The sequence below is a fragment of the Canis lupus genome, chromosome 7 (assembly GCF_048164855.1).
Source record: "Canis lupus baileyi chromosome 7, mCanLup2.hap1, whole genome shotgun sequence".
NCBI classification, from domain to species: Eukaryota; Metazoa; Chordata; class Mammalia; order Carnivora; family Canidae; genus Canis; species Canis lupus.
The window spans coordinates 3,372,371-3,390,531 of record NC_132844.1 but is presented as its reverse complement, the minus strand read 5'-3'; positions in this window follow the sequence as shown (position 1 = coordinate 3,390,531).

The window sequence follows — 18,161 nt, the reverse complement described above, 5'->3', positions numbered from 1 at the left end:
TGTGCCTCATTTTCCTGCATTCCTAGTGTATGATGAATCCTGTTCTCAGTTTACAGGTATGTGGACTATTTCGGGTCATGTCCAAGCATTTCACATTCTAGAAGAGGCAGCAGTGTCTTAAAGGGCCTCTTCATCATCAGAAAATCTCTGAGATTTCAGAGCCACACAAAAATGAATGTTATTCTCAAAATAAATTACTTCATATTGTACTTCTCATGTATTTAAAGTTGACATTCATCTCCAATAACATGATTTGTTGACTTTGTACTTTCCCTGAATTGAGAAAAATATGCATTGCGGTCTCTCAGTCAAATGAACATGTTTAAGTGACATCCATTTATATGCATGTGAACAAGGTTCTAATATTCATTAAAAGTAGTATTTCTGTCAAGCTATTCCTGTATTACATAGCTTTAAAAATTATTAGTGACAAATTGTTCTTCATTTTGTACTGAATCTTTCCAACTGTGGAGTGGTATTTTTTTTTTCTTTCTAATCATGCCAAGAAGTGCAATATTTTTGGTGCGTATTTTATATAAAGTTTCTTTATTTACATATTCCATCTGTGTAATTTGGCACTTGGCTGGAGAAGTGTGTTAAGGGAGTAGGAGTCAACAATTCTATGATCTTCATGAAGTTTGCTGGTAAGCTAATGGACGTTAAAAATACTGCCATTAGTTTTGCATAACCTTCAAGCAGAAAAATAATGTAAACATTGAGAAGGAAAGAGAGATTTACTCTAAGGAAGTAAACGCACTTCAAAGTTACCAAATTTTTCATGTTAAAAGACTGGGCAGTTGGTACTCTTACATACCGCCCAGGAACATTCTTAACAAATAAACTTCCGAGACAATGGATATGATATTAAATGACCACCTCTGCACTCTGCATTGACCAAGATACTATGAGTTCACACCCAGCCGTCTCTGCCCCCAGTGAAGTTCAAGTCCGTTTGGTGAGGCAGCACATATACACATGGAAAAATCCTTATATGGGGCAGTTCATTTGATATTCAAATGCAAAAGTGTGACACATTATTTGGCACAGAAAAATAGAGAACGGAACTGCAAGAAATAAAATGATATATGTAGTACAATTACAAAGTGCAAGGACCCAGTGCAATAAAAGGATATTTTCATCATCACCAACAGGAGTAAGTTGTTATGAAATGACAAATTTAGATTATCTCGTTTTAAAGAATTTATTTATTTGAGAGAGAGAGAGAGAGAGAAAGCACTGGCGGGGTCGGGGGCAGGGGGAGAAGCGACTCCTTGCTGATGTGGGGCTCAATCCTGGGACCCCAAGATCATGACCTGAACTGAAGGCAGACACTTCACCAACTGAGCCACCCAGGCACCCCTGCAATAAATTTAGGTTTTCAAATACCTCTGCCTAAGAAATGCATATCCACTTTGATGCTAAATCATAGGATATTTTAGCATTAAAGTGAGAAGCAGATACTGTGGTTGTAATTCACCAAGCATCACTACTTCTCAGTTTCTTTACCTTACCTTTCAAAAAATAAATAATAATACTTATGTTACTGAATTGTTTTCAGAAATGAGGTGATAATATATTGGAAATTTCTAATAAAATGCCTACTAATGTCTACCACTCAGTAAAGGATGACTTTTATTATCAATTTGTGTCTAATTTTGAAAATAAAATAGTTATACACGTGCCCAGACTAATACAAAATTAAGAATGATTAATACTAACATAAATTCATATTCATTTGTGTATGTGCACATTTGTGAGTCTATAGAAATATATACATGCACTTACACCTATAGAAATACTAATTTACTTATTCTCTTCCTTCTGTATTAAAGCTGTCAGCCTACATTAAACTAGTTACTTCTATTTAGACTCACATACAAAAATTGCTTTTGGTGAACAGGTTTCTCTACCTTGTCTTAATTTTAGTATGATTCCTTACCTTATGATATAAATACGAAGAAGGGGAAATTGCTTATTTGCTTTTGTAATAATTTAGAGATGTAAAGCTGGGTAACTGACATATAGTCTAAATAAATGTGATCACTTAATGCATATAATGATTTTGTAACTCAAAATATTTGACTTAGGCAAACACTCCAGATACTTAAGGGCCATGCAAGGCATGTTGACTGTCTCCCTAGTGTCAGAATCTTTAGGAACAATTAGCATGCTAAATGGGCGGTAAAAGCAATGTTGCCTATAGTGATAACAGGTGCTGGCATGTTCTTTAAGAATGATGAAGCAGTGCCAACATTCTTCTATCGGCCTCTAATAAAAACATTTTCATAACTGTGGACACAAAATGATACCAATCAGTCCTTTCCAATTGTTAATACACCCTTTAAGTAAATAAACTTAAAATGGCATGCAATTTTTTTCTGAAAGCATTTCTTGAAATAGAATTATCAGTGAATGACCATCCTCCTCCCCATCTTCCTTCCTTCCTTTTTCAAATGCCTACATAATACTTATTATGTACCAACTGTTTCGCAAGGATAAACTTACCCAATTTTCATCACAAGCCTGTGGCATGCGTCATATCATCCTCATTTGAGAGACTGCATAGTCTTTGTTTTTTGTCTTAATTATTTTGGATAAAACATAGTAACCATATTTTTTAAGGAATTACAAGTTGCTTATGATTCTGAGAGACTCTTTGATTCCATATAGGCAAATAATCTACAAAAAAAGAAAAAGATTCCTTCATGATGTTCCTGTATGGACTTTCTTTTTTTTTTTGTCTTCAGATAATAGACTTATTTACAAAACAACTTCTTTCCCTTCTCTTTTCTCCCCCCTTCTCTCCTTCCGTTTCTTTCTTTCTTGCTTTGCTTTTTGTTTTAGAAGCAGGTTTTTTTTTTTAACAAAATTAAAGTTAATGTAACATAAGGTACAACCAGATAGAACTGTAATTTTGACTTCTGATTATATGATTTATGGTATATCCATTCAAAAATATTTGCATCCATGAACAATAGGTTTATATAATTTTTGTATAATGCATAAAAACTTTATAGCCTTTATAAAATCTATTTTGAGAAAGGGATACTAGCTATATAGTTAATAAAAAATACCTGCAATTATTTTTCTTTAAGGTTTCCATTTTTTTGCTATAGAAATCTTTTAATGAAGATTTTCCCCTATAATTAATATGTATTACTTTTGTTATAAAAATTGTAATTAGCTGTTTGAATATTACATATTTAAAAAATTTAAATAATATTTTATAATTATATCAAATAATGTTCCTGATGAAAATTAAACTTATTTAAGTAAAAGGTAAAAATTGGATCAATACTCTAACTGTGCAAATAAAAAAAAAGAAAAACAATCATGTATTTGTTTTATCAATTCTTTCCCCAAAATACCAATAATCTGTTTCCAGATTTCTCCATACTCACTGCCATGCCTTTATCAAAGCTCCCATCTTTGCTTCCCTGGATAATCACAATATTCTCCTGACCAATATCTCTGGGGTTTACTTGTCTCAATTTATTCCAAAATCATCTTAGAAAAATATATACTGTAGCACCCTATATGTAAAACACCCTATATATAGAAAGAGAGAGTATGGGGAGGTTTCAAGGGCCTAGGGAGAGAGAGAAAATCCTACAGCATGAAGCTCCACACAGGATTTGATCTCACAACCCTGAGCTGAGATCATGACCTGAGCTGAAATCAACAGATGATTAACCAACGGAACCACTGAGGTGACACTTATTATCCTCTTAATTAAATCCTTAGCAGTTTTTCTTTCTTTTTTAAAGATTTTATTTATTTATTCATGAGAGACACAGGCAGAGGGAGAAGCAGGCTCCCTATGTGGGGGGAGGCCCGATGTGGGACTCGATCCTAGGACCCCAGGATCACACCCTGAGCTCTAGGCAGACACTTAACCGCTGAGCCACCCAGGTGCCCCTTAGCAGTTTTTCAGTACCATTAAATTAAGTTCAAATTTGTAACACAGAAAAAAATCTATTATTGAATTCCTACCTGCTTCTTTAATATTCTTCCCCTTGCTCTCTATGCAACAATAATACTGGGCATTGTTTTATTTTCCTGTCTCAGAGCTGGAGAGTCAGTATGAAATAATGCTTTCTTCCTCAAATATTCTTGACCCAACAAAATAAAATTAAATTTCACATTATTCTTGACCCAACAAAATAAAATTATATTTCATATTATATTCATACACATATTTTACCGAAAGAATTTTTTAAATAAATAGCAATCCCTTTTAGCTATGATATGCTGTTATATTTTCTATCCTTTTTTTTTCTCTCGTATTTACCAAAAAAAAATTTTTGAGCAATTGATTCATTCAATTAATTTCATGACTCTTTAATGGATCAGCACAGTTTGAAAAATGTTCACATAGCAGTTAAGGTTTTATGTTTTAAAGTTAACAAAAATAGGTTCATATCTTGAGTTGACCATTGCCTGACTGGGTAAACTTTGGCATATTACTTTATCTCTAAACCTCAGTTTCTTCACCTAAAAAAAGATGAATTTGAATAGAATTTTCTTTATGTTCTTGATATAAAAACTAAACGACAAAATAAATTTAAAGTATTTAGAACAATCCCTGTGATATGAAAATGATTGTTATTACTGTTATTGCTCATAAATATTTATTTGTTGTACATAAAGGTTCGTTTTTAATTTATTATTATTATTATTATTATTTTTTTTTTTTAATTAGAATGTTCTTCTCCAATATCCCACACCCATATTTTATGACTAATTCTATTTCATTCTTTAAGTCTTACATCTGGGATATTTTCTTTGACTTACAGGCTCCGGGGTCACCACTCAGTTGCCTTCGGAGACCAAGGAGGCAATTTAAATGTGTGAAGCCATTCTGTGTGTGATACAATGGAGTAGTCACAGCTGGGACAATATAGTAACGTAGGCCAATATCTACACACACACACACACACACACACACACCTACAACTATGCTAATTTGAAGTCCTTGCCTGACATTAGATTCCCTTTCTCTAGCCTCACATAGCAGCCTATAATTTACTTTTTATAATACTCATTAATACTGCAAACATTTGTCTGCCATCTGTCACTCCCCTGCTTGATAGACTACAAGCTCCGTGTGAGTAGAGCTATAACTGATTTATTTACTTTGGTGTGCTTTGCTCTAGGCACAGTGCATATGGTACTCCTGAACGGGATACAACAGAACAGAGGGAAATCTACTCATATTAGTGCCGTAGCATAAACCTGTTTGTCTTACTCGAGGCGTTCCATAGGCCTCCTCTCTTGTGAAAGACTGCCTGGCAACAAATTCCCTAAGCTGGCAGAGAAGAGGGTCAAAGACAATGGGCCAAGGTGTGGCGAAGGGTATACTTTAGAGTATAAAACAGGTTGTGATGACGGCTACCATGGTCACCAGTATCATCACCAGGACTATTGCCTTCTGGCCACATTTTTATGGATTTTATACTTCATCTTGAAAGAAGAATCGAAAATCCTAGGCATCTTACTAACATCTCTGGGAGACTGAAAAGGCAAGTCAGCACTGGTGAATTCAGCAAAGTTGGTGCCAGAAACCAAGAGCAATAGGGGGTGGCACTGTCAGCTGTACAATGAGGCTGTGGTCTGCTTCAGTTATTGGTAGCCTCGGAGCAGGCTCAATGGTGGTGATGTCCAGGTGGGGAGGGCACGGGGCATATCTAAAGCAGCGTGACGGCATAGAGCAGGGCAGGAACCACTGAGTCTACGGGGCCCCCTCCCCGCCCGGTTACCTAAGTTCTGTATTTGGGAATATTTGTGAGATCTTCTGAATGGTTCCAAAGATAAGTTGGGAAGGCTTCAGAAATTGAAATTGGGCTAGCATTTGAGGAAATGCAGATGCAGGCACAGCAGAATAAATACGGCTTAGAGACACATTGAGATCTGGGTTTTATTCTAAGGGTAGAGACACAAATGACAATAGTGGTTAAAATTATAAGTAATTCCTTTTTATCTTTTCAGGACTTTTTGTCATATGGTTTAATATTTCCAAAATGGAAAAGTATTTTTGAAAGACAGTAATAACATTAGTCAAAATTATAATAATTCACAGATGTGAATAGCAAATTTGATGCTATCTGTGAAACTTATTCACATATAATTGGAATTTATATATACTTATACATATAAATTATAAATATACGTATACATATAAATTATAAATACAATGTATGGATATGCATGATTTATATATATTGTGTGTTTTACTTAGAGTTCAAGATATATAACTAAGCCGAGGAGTTGCTAAAATATTTCATAAAAGAGGAAATTGAAACTTGTGATTTGCCCACGTTTCCCCATAAAAATAGGAATTGGGTAAGGATTAGAATCATCACCTCACTTAACAGTATTATTTAGCCCCTGAGGATTGGATCTTTCAAATTAGGTAGAAAAAGAAAATAAAATCCTCAATGTAGGGAGAGGATAGTATTTTTTTCTTCTTTTTCTTTTCCTTTTTTTTTTTTCCTGCAGCAATGAGAGGCTGAAACTAATTGTTAAAGCTGGTTGGGGGGCAGAGAGAGAAAGCTAGAAAGACAGCAGCTAAAATAACAGGGCATGCAGTAACCTTTACTTCCCCTCTTAAGTAAGTGATTCAAGTATGTTTTATAATTATGTTGATTTTCACGTTCTCCACAATTCTTCCTTAGTGACAAGCAGATACTACCAGCATCTGTTTACATAGCCCTCACTATTAGAAAAGAAAAAGGTATATGTAACCTAGGAACCTTGAGGAGATGAAGGAGATAATGTTCTTAGAGGCGTCAGCCTGGCTTAGCAAATGTTTTCCCCCCTAAAACGGAATTAACGTGCTTCTTTACCTCAGTGGAGTTAAGTCATATATCCCGGAATAGCAATCTTGTGAAATGTTAAAACGATGTCCAGTTTTGTAAAAGACCCCTTTAGCAAATCCTCCTGCCTCCCTTCTTAGTAAGGCGGGCGTGTGTGTGCCCCACAGGTACCAACGGAAGAGCCTCATGACAATAGAGAAAAAAAATGTTTGGCCTTTAAATTCAGTATCAAAAATTTGTTCTGGCCGTGAGACTGAAAAACTGCTAGTGTTGGATAAATGTATTGGCAAGTGTGAAAATAGAATCTGAAAGTGTTTCTAATTCTCTTCTCTGTGTGTGTGTGTTTACGTGTATATACAGTTATCTACCATAGTTATCTATTGCGTAAACTCTCAGAGGAAATGTAAAACAAATAATACATCGATAAAGCTGGTTAAAATGATTTCAGCCTGGATTATGCAGTAAATATAATTTCTGTGGGCGGATGTGATACGTCTCCCAAAGAATAGCCTCCAAACCCGTGCAGCCAACTGTTGGAAAAATCACTGTCATGCTCCATAAGATACCAACCATTAGTTCCTGCTCATGTGTTGTTTTGCCATTCCTTTGGGGTATGCATGCAGCAAGGCTGAGCATACTCATTGATTCTAGCCCTTTAAATCCTGTTTGTTGCAAGCTCATCACACTTCTGGCTGACTCTGAAAAATGGCAGCTATGTTCAGGGCTGGTAGTAGGAGGGAAGTGTGCTTAAGCACCTCTGAACTGCAAAGAATGTGCTAAATCATGCTTCGGTGTAGCACAAAAACCTGTGTGTTATTGGAGTATTAACCAAAAAAAAAAATAGCCAACAAATAAGCTACTATAAACTACAGAAGAATAATTCAATTTTTCTGCTTGCAAATACAATCAATAAGAGAAGAGATTTAGAGTATGTTGTAGGCTTTCCAGCCTACATATGTTTGTAATAAAAAAATGCTATATCACGTGCAATTGAGAAACTGAACGTAAAGGTTCAAGCATCACCCCTCTTAGAGTGCTTGGCCCAAAATATAAATGAATGCTACACAGAGAATATAGACTTGAAAAAATTTTTTCATTTATTTATTTGAGAGAGAGAAAGCGAGCAAACATGAGCAGGGGGAGGGGCAGAGGGAGAGGAAGAAGCAGACTCTCCGCTGATCAGGGACCCTGACATGGAACTCAATCCCAGCACCCTGGGATCATAACCTGAGCTGAAAGGAGATGTTTAACCAACTGAGCCACCCAGGTACCCTGAGAATATGTAATTTTTAATACATATTTTAATACATATTCAAATGGCAGCCATTTGAAAAATCAAGAATTGCTTTGACACATTAAACGTAATTTAATAGCATATTAATTGTGTTAGGTCTTTAAAAATCCACAGCATTATGTGGCATGTACACATATATGTGTTCAATTCTATTCAGTAGGTATTATTCTTCTTCTTTTGAGATGAGGAGATCAATTAATAGGTTAAATGACTTGCCTACAATTGCATAGCCAGAAGCAGGAGATGAGACTTGGGGCTGAGAGTTTCTTATTCAAGAGCATGATCCTGCACTTAGTCTTTAGCCTTTGGGGCCAAAGGACAGAGAGGCTCAGTTTTTAAGACCTTAGGCCATCAGGATACTTTGAATCCATTTTATCTCAAATGGTTGACTCACCAGTTCCAGTACGGTCATTGCCATGTGGTTGTCTGTACATGATATCAAATATGGTGATTGAGACAAGAATGACCTACTGGAATAGCATAGTAGAGAAAATATGCGAACTTCTAGAAACTAAAATAATCTTTTAAAATTCTTCACTTCGTATATTCAACTACCTGGAGACTTGAGGCAAATTTTTCCTTGTTTGAGAGATTCATGAGTGGATGCTTACTCCGTCCTTCAAAGTACACACCTATCAGCATCTCTTCCACAGAGAAGTGAGGCAGGCCCTTCTTTTTTTTAAAAACTGCTGTTAGAGCCACTTCCCAGGAAAGTTTGCACTACTTCCTAGACAAAGCAGACTTCCACCATCCAGCCTACCATATTCTCCATTTGTCCTATAGGTAAAGAGTTTTGGAAGGCACGTACATTTCTTAGGTTGCTTCACTTTGGAGGTATAAAAAGTTGGAGCCATTTTTTGATGCATCTCCCCAAATCTTCCCTAGGAATTAGGGCTATGCTGAACTACTTAGAAAATGGTCTTTCATTTCCAGACTTCAGAGAACTTTTTGAAGCTTTTACTCTCTCTACCTAGATATTTATTTAAATTCTCCTCTATTTACATATATTTGTAGGCTTTTGAGATTCTGGAACCAAATTGTCTCTCTCTTCTTTGCTCTTGCTCATTCAGAAATGTGAATCTTTGAGTTGTAGCTCCAATGCCTATATATTATTTCTTAAAAACATATTCAGCTTAAAGCAAACTTTCCTATTTCTCAGGTACCAACGTATAAAAAAAGTTTTTGAGAAACTAAATAAATAAATATATTTTTTGTATTTTTCATAGTCATCCATATATTAATTTTTTCTCACCTATTTGACTTTTATTGATTTTGGGGGAATCTAGCCATCTAAATTCTTCCATGGGAAGAGGAAGTATCAGATACAAGTAAATGTAAATACATGAACTCTAAACAATCGGAGTTCCAAATCTTAGTGCAAATAAATATCAACACTACCAAGGGTATTGTTAAAAAAATAAATTCCAATTCCTTGCCCCAGGAAATTTGATTCAGTAGGTCTGTCATGGATCCAAGAATTGGTTTTGGAAACATGTATCCCTGGCTATCAATTTTCAATGAAATACTGGCCTGGAAGAAAACGTTTATGCCTTCCTTCTTTGTATAGTCATAGGAAGGGAACTCTACAGCTGATACTATGTTGTCCTAGGGGAATGTTGGGATGCCAAAGGTCAATGCGGAGGTCCATGAGGTGTGCAGAACTGCAATCCATGACAGCTTAAATTCTGAAATCTGGTCATTGAGAATATGGAGCTGATGGTAGTATAGCCACCTACAAAGCTCAAGGTAGGCTTAGCTGAAGCTGCTGCTCAGTGTCCGGCCCATGGTCAGAGCTGGTCAGAGCTCTGTGCAGGTAAAGCTTTGTCAGCCAAGCCATCATGGAGCCCTGTCTCATCATCTTGGCTGCCACCCAGAAGAAGGTGACATATATCTGTTCTGATACCCTTACCCACCATAACCTATCCGGCCCCATTCCTCAATAAGTTACATAGTTTGGGGAGAAAAGAAATCTCAAAGGATAAAATTTAAAAATTCCTGGCCTTCTTGCCTCAGGCCACCAGAAAGTCAGAAGCCAGAGGCCAGAATATCAAATTATGAACCTGGCCATGCCAAATGAAGGAGAAATTGATGAGAAAGAAGCATGCTGAAAACAGCATTAATTGGGAGGGAGGTGGTAGAGAATATATCATGTGAAAACTGGGTGTCTCTCAGTGTCTAGTGGAAAGTACATCTTGGCCAGGCTTACTAAGCTTCAGGCAATTATGAAATTCAGTTGAAATACAGGCAGGCAGAAGGAAACCAAGGAACATCTGAGTGGTAAGAAATAGCCAAGAGATTAAAAATTAACTATGAACAATTCATATTTTAGAATCATCTACGTGATTTAATATGAGATGTTAATGGCATAAAACAATTAACAAAGTAATTTATTGAAGTGATAGTTATTCAAACTTATATTCCATCTCCATGGATTCCTATTTCAATTACTTTTATTTAAAGAAAATAAAACACCAACAAGCCATAATTGATATCAAGTATAAATTTCCTCTAATACATTTGAATTTTATAATCTTGTCTTTGTAGTAATAGCAATTCAGACTCAATCAACATTTCTGCATGCACCATTGCATTAGGTGCATTCAATTTTACCAGAAGTTTTTATATTAATATAAATATATTAAAATATATTTTACTATATTAAAATATATTAAATATAAGTATATAAATATATTTAATAATATAAAATATATGTAATAATATATTAATTATTCTAATTATATTTTATAATATTATAATAGTAATGAGATAGTAATATATAAATATATAGTTTTAGAATGTGCTATCTAAATGACTGAATTAGAAAATGTGCTCATTTGTAATCAGACTTGTAGATATTCATCACTGCTGTCTGTGTAAGTGTACATATATAGGTAAACACACAAAGGATTGGTAGGAGCAATTGTAAAGTCCAATAGCTTTTATATTGAGATGCGTCACAGATCTAATATTTTATGCACTTGCAGAACAGCTAAGATCAAATACATGGCACATATATTTTGATCCAAGTCCTGCCTGTCTCCAAAATGCTCTGCAGTTTATTTATTACTACTTTTAGCCACGCTATGCAGCCTTCGGACCTATCCTAGAGGATGCGCCCTGTCCCTCTTAGCACCATGTACTTTCTCTTCTTCTGGCAGGAATAGTCCCCCACTTCTTGTGTGGCTTGTCTTTTCCCTGATGATCCCTTCTGAAGTGGATCCCTCCCGTTATTCCTTAGACAGCAACCTTTTAATTCCTTCTTGGCACTTGTTGGAAGCTGTACTGATTTTGGTCATTTGCTAAACTATATATGGTCTATTTGCTATTATTAACTATATTTGGTCATTTGCTTAACTATATATTGTCTACCCTAATGAGAATGTAAGTTTTTAAAGCAGAATCATTTGGTGTATCTTGTTCACTGTGAATTTAATTCAGGGCTGAGTGTTCAGGAATTTTTTTAAGTTAAGGAATGAAAGAGCACACATTTCACATCTATTGTTTTGTCTTATTTTGTATTCTTGGAAAAGTGTGTACAAATTTCCCAAACGTTTTAGGTTCTAGCTTGAATCATAAGACTATAAAGAGTCATCTTAGTTCTATTCTTCCTAGAGCCCTTATCTGAATTTACTGTATAATATCTCTAAAGTATTTCAGAAGTTTATCAATAAACATTTTAAAACCATCAAAAACATTGTTGATCATATCTATACTTATGATTAATAAGATTGTAGTGCAATGGCTGTTTTAAACAATTGTAGAATTCTATGGGCTACATCAGAAAACTAAAAAGTATATCATAAAAACATCTATGCTGATTACAACTATAACGAATATCTACATATAGGCATAGGAAAAGAATTTAGAAGGAACTTTGCAAAATGTTGATGGTACTTATCCAAGGGCTAAGGGGTAATAGATAATTTTAATTTTCTTTATATTTTTCAATATTTCCAATTTCTATAAAATATGCATGCACTTTTTTTTACATTAAAAACACTTAGAAAACCACTGAACAATGGGAAAATGCAGATAATTGCAGGTTTATCTTGACTTTAATTGCAAGATAAACCTGCAAAGAGTAGAGTGATTAATTTCTTTTACAACTACTTATTTACAGTTGTACATATTCCTGGAACAGTTGCAGGATGTGTCAGGTTCTCAAAAAGAAATGAAATCTAGTTCTTACCCTTAACTATATAAGTCATGTTTACAATGAAATGTAATTAAAAATAGAATGTAGTAAATTATTATGAAGAATATGAGACACAGAGATGGGAAAGTTATTCCCTGGGGGGAGATTAGAGGGTATTTCATAGGAACGGCCATCAAGACTCATAAGCATGTTGAGTGCGAGAAGACTGTCCAGATCCAGAGACCAACATCCAGAAAAGGGACCAGGCAGGCAGACATAGAACTGTTTTGGGAAAGGGAAGTAGGCAGATTTGTGTGAAATAGGAGGTATTTTTAAAGATTTCAATAAATGAAAAACATGGAAAGAGCCATAAGCCCTACATATGGAGTCACTAGAAGAGTCACCAGGTAAGCAGAAATGGGGTCACTGAAGAATTTTAATATGATAGAAGATGGTCAGTTTGAAGGGAATGATGGGAGTTGGGGAGGTAACATATGTACTTTTTAAAAAGCTGGGCTTGAGTATCTTTGTATCTCATTTGAGAGATATGCATTACATTGTGAAAGAGATGAATATGAAGAAAAGGAAATATGAATATGAATATGTGGGCTGTACATAAAATGAGTTATCCTCACATAACTAGAACAATCCTAAAACTTGTATGGAAGTACAAAAGATCTTGAGTAGCCAAAGCAATCTTGAAAAAGGAAAACAAAACTGAATGTGTCACAATTCCAGACTTCAAGTTATATTATAAAGTAGTAGTAAGAAAAACAGTATGGTACTGGCATAAAAATAGACACATAGATCAATGGGGCAGAATAGAAAATCCAGAAATAAACCCACAATTTTATGGTCAACTAATCTTTGACAAAAGAGGAATGAGTATACGACAGAAAAGAGACAGTCTCTTCAACAAATGGTGGGAAAACTGGACAGTACATGCCGAAGAATGAAACTTTTCTCACCACCTTCTAACACCACATGCAGAAATAAAATAGATTAAGACCTAAATGTGAGAGCTCAAACCATAAAAATCCTTGAAGAACTGATAGGTAGCAATTTCTCTGACATCAGCTATAGCATCCTGGATATGTCTCCCGAAGCAAGGGAGAGAAAGCAAAAATAACTATTGGGACTGCATCAAAATAAAAAAGCTTCGCACAACGAAGGAAATAATCAATGAGACTCAAGAATGGGAGAAGATACTTGCAAATGACATATCTAGTAAAGAGTTAGTATCCAACATATATATAAAGGACTTATAAAACTCAACACCCCAAAAGCAAATAATCCAATTAAAAAATGGCAGAAGACATGAATAGACATTTCTCCAAAGAAGACATACAGAGGCCAACAGACACATGAGAAGATGACTTATCCCCAGAGAAATTCAAATCAAAACTGCAATGAGATATCACCTCATACTTGTCAGAATGACTAAAATGAAAAACACAAGGAACAACAGATATTGATGAGGATGTGGAGAAAAAGTGACCCTCTTGCTCTGTTGGTGGGAATGCAAACTGGTGCAGCCACTGTGGAAAACAGTATAGTGGTTCTTAAAAAAAATAAAAATAGAACTGCTCTAAGATCTAGGAATCACACTACTGGGTATTGGCCCCCCAAATACAGAAACATTAGTTCAAAAGGGTACATGAACTTTTATGTTTATTGCAGCAGTATTTACAGTAGCCAAACTATGGAAGCAGCACAACTATTCACTGATAGATGGATGGAGAAAGAAGATGTGATTTCATACATATACATTATGCATAGTATTTTATATACATATACATACACATAATGGAATATTGTTCGGCCATTAAAAGAATGAGATCTTGCCATTTGCAATGACATGGATGGAGGTAGGCGTATAAGGCTCAGAGTAAGAAGTCCAAGAAAGACATGTACTCTACGACCTCACTCATATGTGGAATTTGAGAAACAGAACAAATGAGCAAGGAAAGAAAAAGAGACAAACCAAGAAACAGACTCTTTTTTTAAAATATTATTTTAAAAAAAGATTTTATTTATTTTTTCATGAGAGCCACACACAGAGAGAGGCAGACATAGGCAGAAGGAGAAGCAGGCTCCCTGCAGGGAGCCCGATGTGGGACTTGATCCCGGAACCCCAGGATCAGGCCTTGGGCTGATGGCAGATGCTCAACCTCTGAGCCACCAAGGTGCCCAAGAAACCGACTCTTAACTACAGAGAACAAACTGATGGTTGCCAGAGGAGAGGTGGGTGGGGAGAGGAGTGCAACAGGTGATGGGGATTAAACAGTATGTTTATCACCATGAAAAATAGAAGAAAATAATGAAAAAAAGAACTTAGAAAAAAATAAAGAGTGGCTGAAAATTTAGGTACTAGGCCATTACAATTACATTTTTTGTATCAGAACACAAGAACACCCTATGTTTCAATATATTTTTCAAAGAATTTTTATCCTTTGATACATTGTTTTAGGCAATAGTATAAACACATTAAACTAGTTGCTCTGCAGTTAGGTTTCATCTAATTATATTTCTAGCTCATGAGACCTACTGTGTTTATAGCAAATTTTTACTATCCTTTGTACATTTTTTTTCTTTCCCTTACTTTTCTAGATGCCAAGAATTATTTCAAAAAACCCAGACAAAGCATTTTAAACATGTTTCCCTGTCAAGACATCCGGAAAACTGAATATGTATTTCAAGGCTTTACTTTTTTAAGATTCATTTCATAAGATGTGAGCAGTTCAAGTTTGGTAGAAAGTTATTACTGTATGGAACCTTTTATGGACACAGGTATTTGTGTGTGTGCGTGCGTGCGCGCGCGCGCGTGTGTGTGTGTGTATCTCATTTGCTAATCACAGTTGAAATACTATTGGAGGGCTTACATACCTCTCTCCTGTCAAGGTGTCTTGCATATCCTATTTAATACTTGTAGATAGTAGGCACTTGGAAGAAGCTGTGCCATGTCTACATTAGAGGAAAATTTGTAGAACAAAAACTGTAAGTTGTAGTTTTCTTTCTCTGACAGGTTTTTAAAATTGTTTGTTTGTTTGTTTATTTATTTATTTATTTATTTATTTATTTATTTATTTAGAGAATCTCAAGCCGACTCCTTGCTGAGCACAGAGTCCAGTGCAGGGCTTCATCTCAGGACCAACCCTGAGATCATGACCTGAGCTAAAATCAACAGTGGGTCTCTTAACTGACTGAGCCACCCAGGAGCCCCTTTCTGATAAGTTCATAATAATCTTGAGTGAAAATGAGAATTTGGAAAAGGAGAGGGTTTTGATTGTTAACAGAGTATGTGCCATATAGTGACATTTCTTTTTTTCTTTTCAATGAATAGTACTAATCAATTTATCATAGCTTGAAAAAGTAGAAAACAAAGTGTGCCCATTATATACAAAACTTAAAGCTACCACAAGAAAAGAACATGTGTACCATCTTTGTAAACCTGGATTAGGATAGATTGTAGAGTCAATTTAGAGTAAGGACTGTAGCTTTAGTAACCTGGGTATTTAGTAGCAAATAGGGAACCTGGAGAAAAGGGAACCAGTCAGGAGGCTCCTAGGAAAGTTAGGGCAAGTGCCATGACAGTCAGATGTGGCATCATGATGGTAGAAATGGGAGGGAACAGAAAGATATCAGGGACATAGCGATTGCTGTTTTATCTTCGTTTTGGTACCAAATACGGTTAGCTAGTCAATGTTACTTAATGTAGGGCAGAGATGTCCAAACCTGGGCACATGTCGGAATCATTGACAGAGCTAATAATTTAATATATATGCTATACATAAACTGTGTAGATGAGTAAATTCGTGCCTCACATAAATCTTAAATAATCGTTACCAGTACCTTCTTCATTTATTTTAACATATGGTGTTAGAGAACAAAAAAAATTTACATTATGCCTACCGGAATCCAATGTGCATTTATGGTCCATAATTAATGTATTTTGTGTGATGTTAATATTTACAAATAATGCTATTTTAACTCATCAGTAGTTGGAGAGATTAAAAAATGTACCAAATTTATACAATTCCAGGTTCTTAATGTCATTTGTTTGGCACTCTCCTTCGCTATGCCAGCCAAGTGACTTTTTGTTAGTGGTTATGAAAAGAGTCGTAATATGCCCATGATGTCATAGTCAATTAAATGGTGAATCAAATTTAACTCATTTTATGTTACTCTGATATTCCACCTAGACTTGGATATTTCCACTGTACAAAATGCAAAACCATAATGATTCCTTTTCTTTCAGAATAAAGGTACTAGCTACAAATGAACTGGGTTTTTTTTCCCCTTCTTTTCACCACTAACAGTCACTGAGTCCTCCTTTCATTCCTTTCCCCTGAGTTTAGAAATTAGTGTTTATTTAAAGGAGAAATAAAGCAATCACCCTCCCCCCCACACACACAAAGATGTCCTTAGAGCCCAAATGTTCATGATTATTCTTTCAAATTAAATCAGGAAAAAATATTTCTTTGAAGTAAATTAGGAAGACTGTGCCAATAGCTAATAAAAATTCATCAAGTTCAACATCTGTACATGTTTCCATAAGCATAATCATTCTTAAAATAAATCAGTGCAGAGAAACTGTCAGATGGATAACTCTAAAATCAGAAATATTAAATTGTCATTTAATTGTATTTAATTGTAATATTAAATATTAAAATTTTTACCACAATATAAATGCACTTTGATAGCAATTAATAATGGCAAGAATCATTGCTCCACATTTGCTACCAGTACCCAATTACAATTTTCTTCCTTCCATACTCACTAATTTTCAATTATACTATTGTGCTCTTATGACATGATTATTATTATAATTTTATCCTCCTCCCAAAGGGTATATGTTATATATTTTAATATCACAGAATTGCAATCAAATTCTTAGGAAAGGAGCTTTAAAGTTGTCAAGGAGATTCTCAAAGAGAAGAATTTTAAAGTCAAGGCACCTCTTCCATCATGTCTTATCTTCCTCACACATATCCTGTTTCTCTTTCCATATCAGCTCACTCAGTGTGGGTTTAATTTTGAAGAATCCCAAAACTTTGGAATCTCAAGGAACTTCAGGGAGTATTTAAATCAAACCCTTTAGCCTATTCATGTATAATTCTCTTCTGCAAAAGTGCTGCAAATAGAAACTGAGCTGGGATTTCACTGCATCTTACCATAATGTATTTTATTGCGTGGCAATTCTGAATTGTCAAGAAGTGGTTTCTCATAAGCAGACAAAATATCTTCTTCGGTATCTTCCCATCACTGATTTTAATTACACCCTCCAGAGTCATGTGAAATAAGATAAAGTATATCTGGTTAACGAATTTTGCCCTACTTTACCCAGTTTGAACAGCACACACACACACACACACACACACACACACAAAATCATACGGATTGGTGTCTCTTAGGCTTATCTATGATTTACCAGCCGTTTTTGTATTGCTGGGAACTTTCAAAGTAGTTATAATTCCTCGTATTTTGACCCATAATAAAAATTCATTATCTGAGTGTACGAACTCGTGTCAGAAGCTGTAGTGTAGAAGCGTAGAAGTAGTATAGAAGTACGTGTAGAATTTTGCAGTTAATGTTTTGTGGTATTTTTGCAAAGTGATGCTGTGAAATCAATGGTTTTTGGGAGAAAACAGAGGGACATTATTTGTAGGGCAAAGAGCTCCATTTGGAAGATTAGGGCTCAGAGCCAGGTTGGAGGAAACTTCCTAGGTGCTATGGTTTCAGTGAGAAAGAGAATAAGTCTTAGAACCAGATGGTTGATATTAAAACTGGACTAGACTGCCGCCATTTAGCTAGACAAGCCTCAGCAAGCTGAACTCCTTGCTCTGCGTCTATATTCATGTACTCCACATAGAACTACCGTGGACACTAAAAATGAGGTGACTTAGACATCGCACTA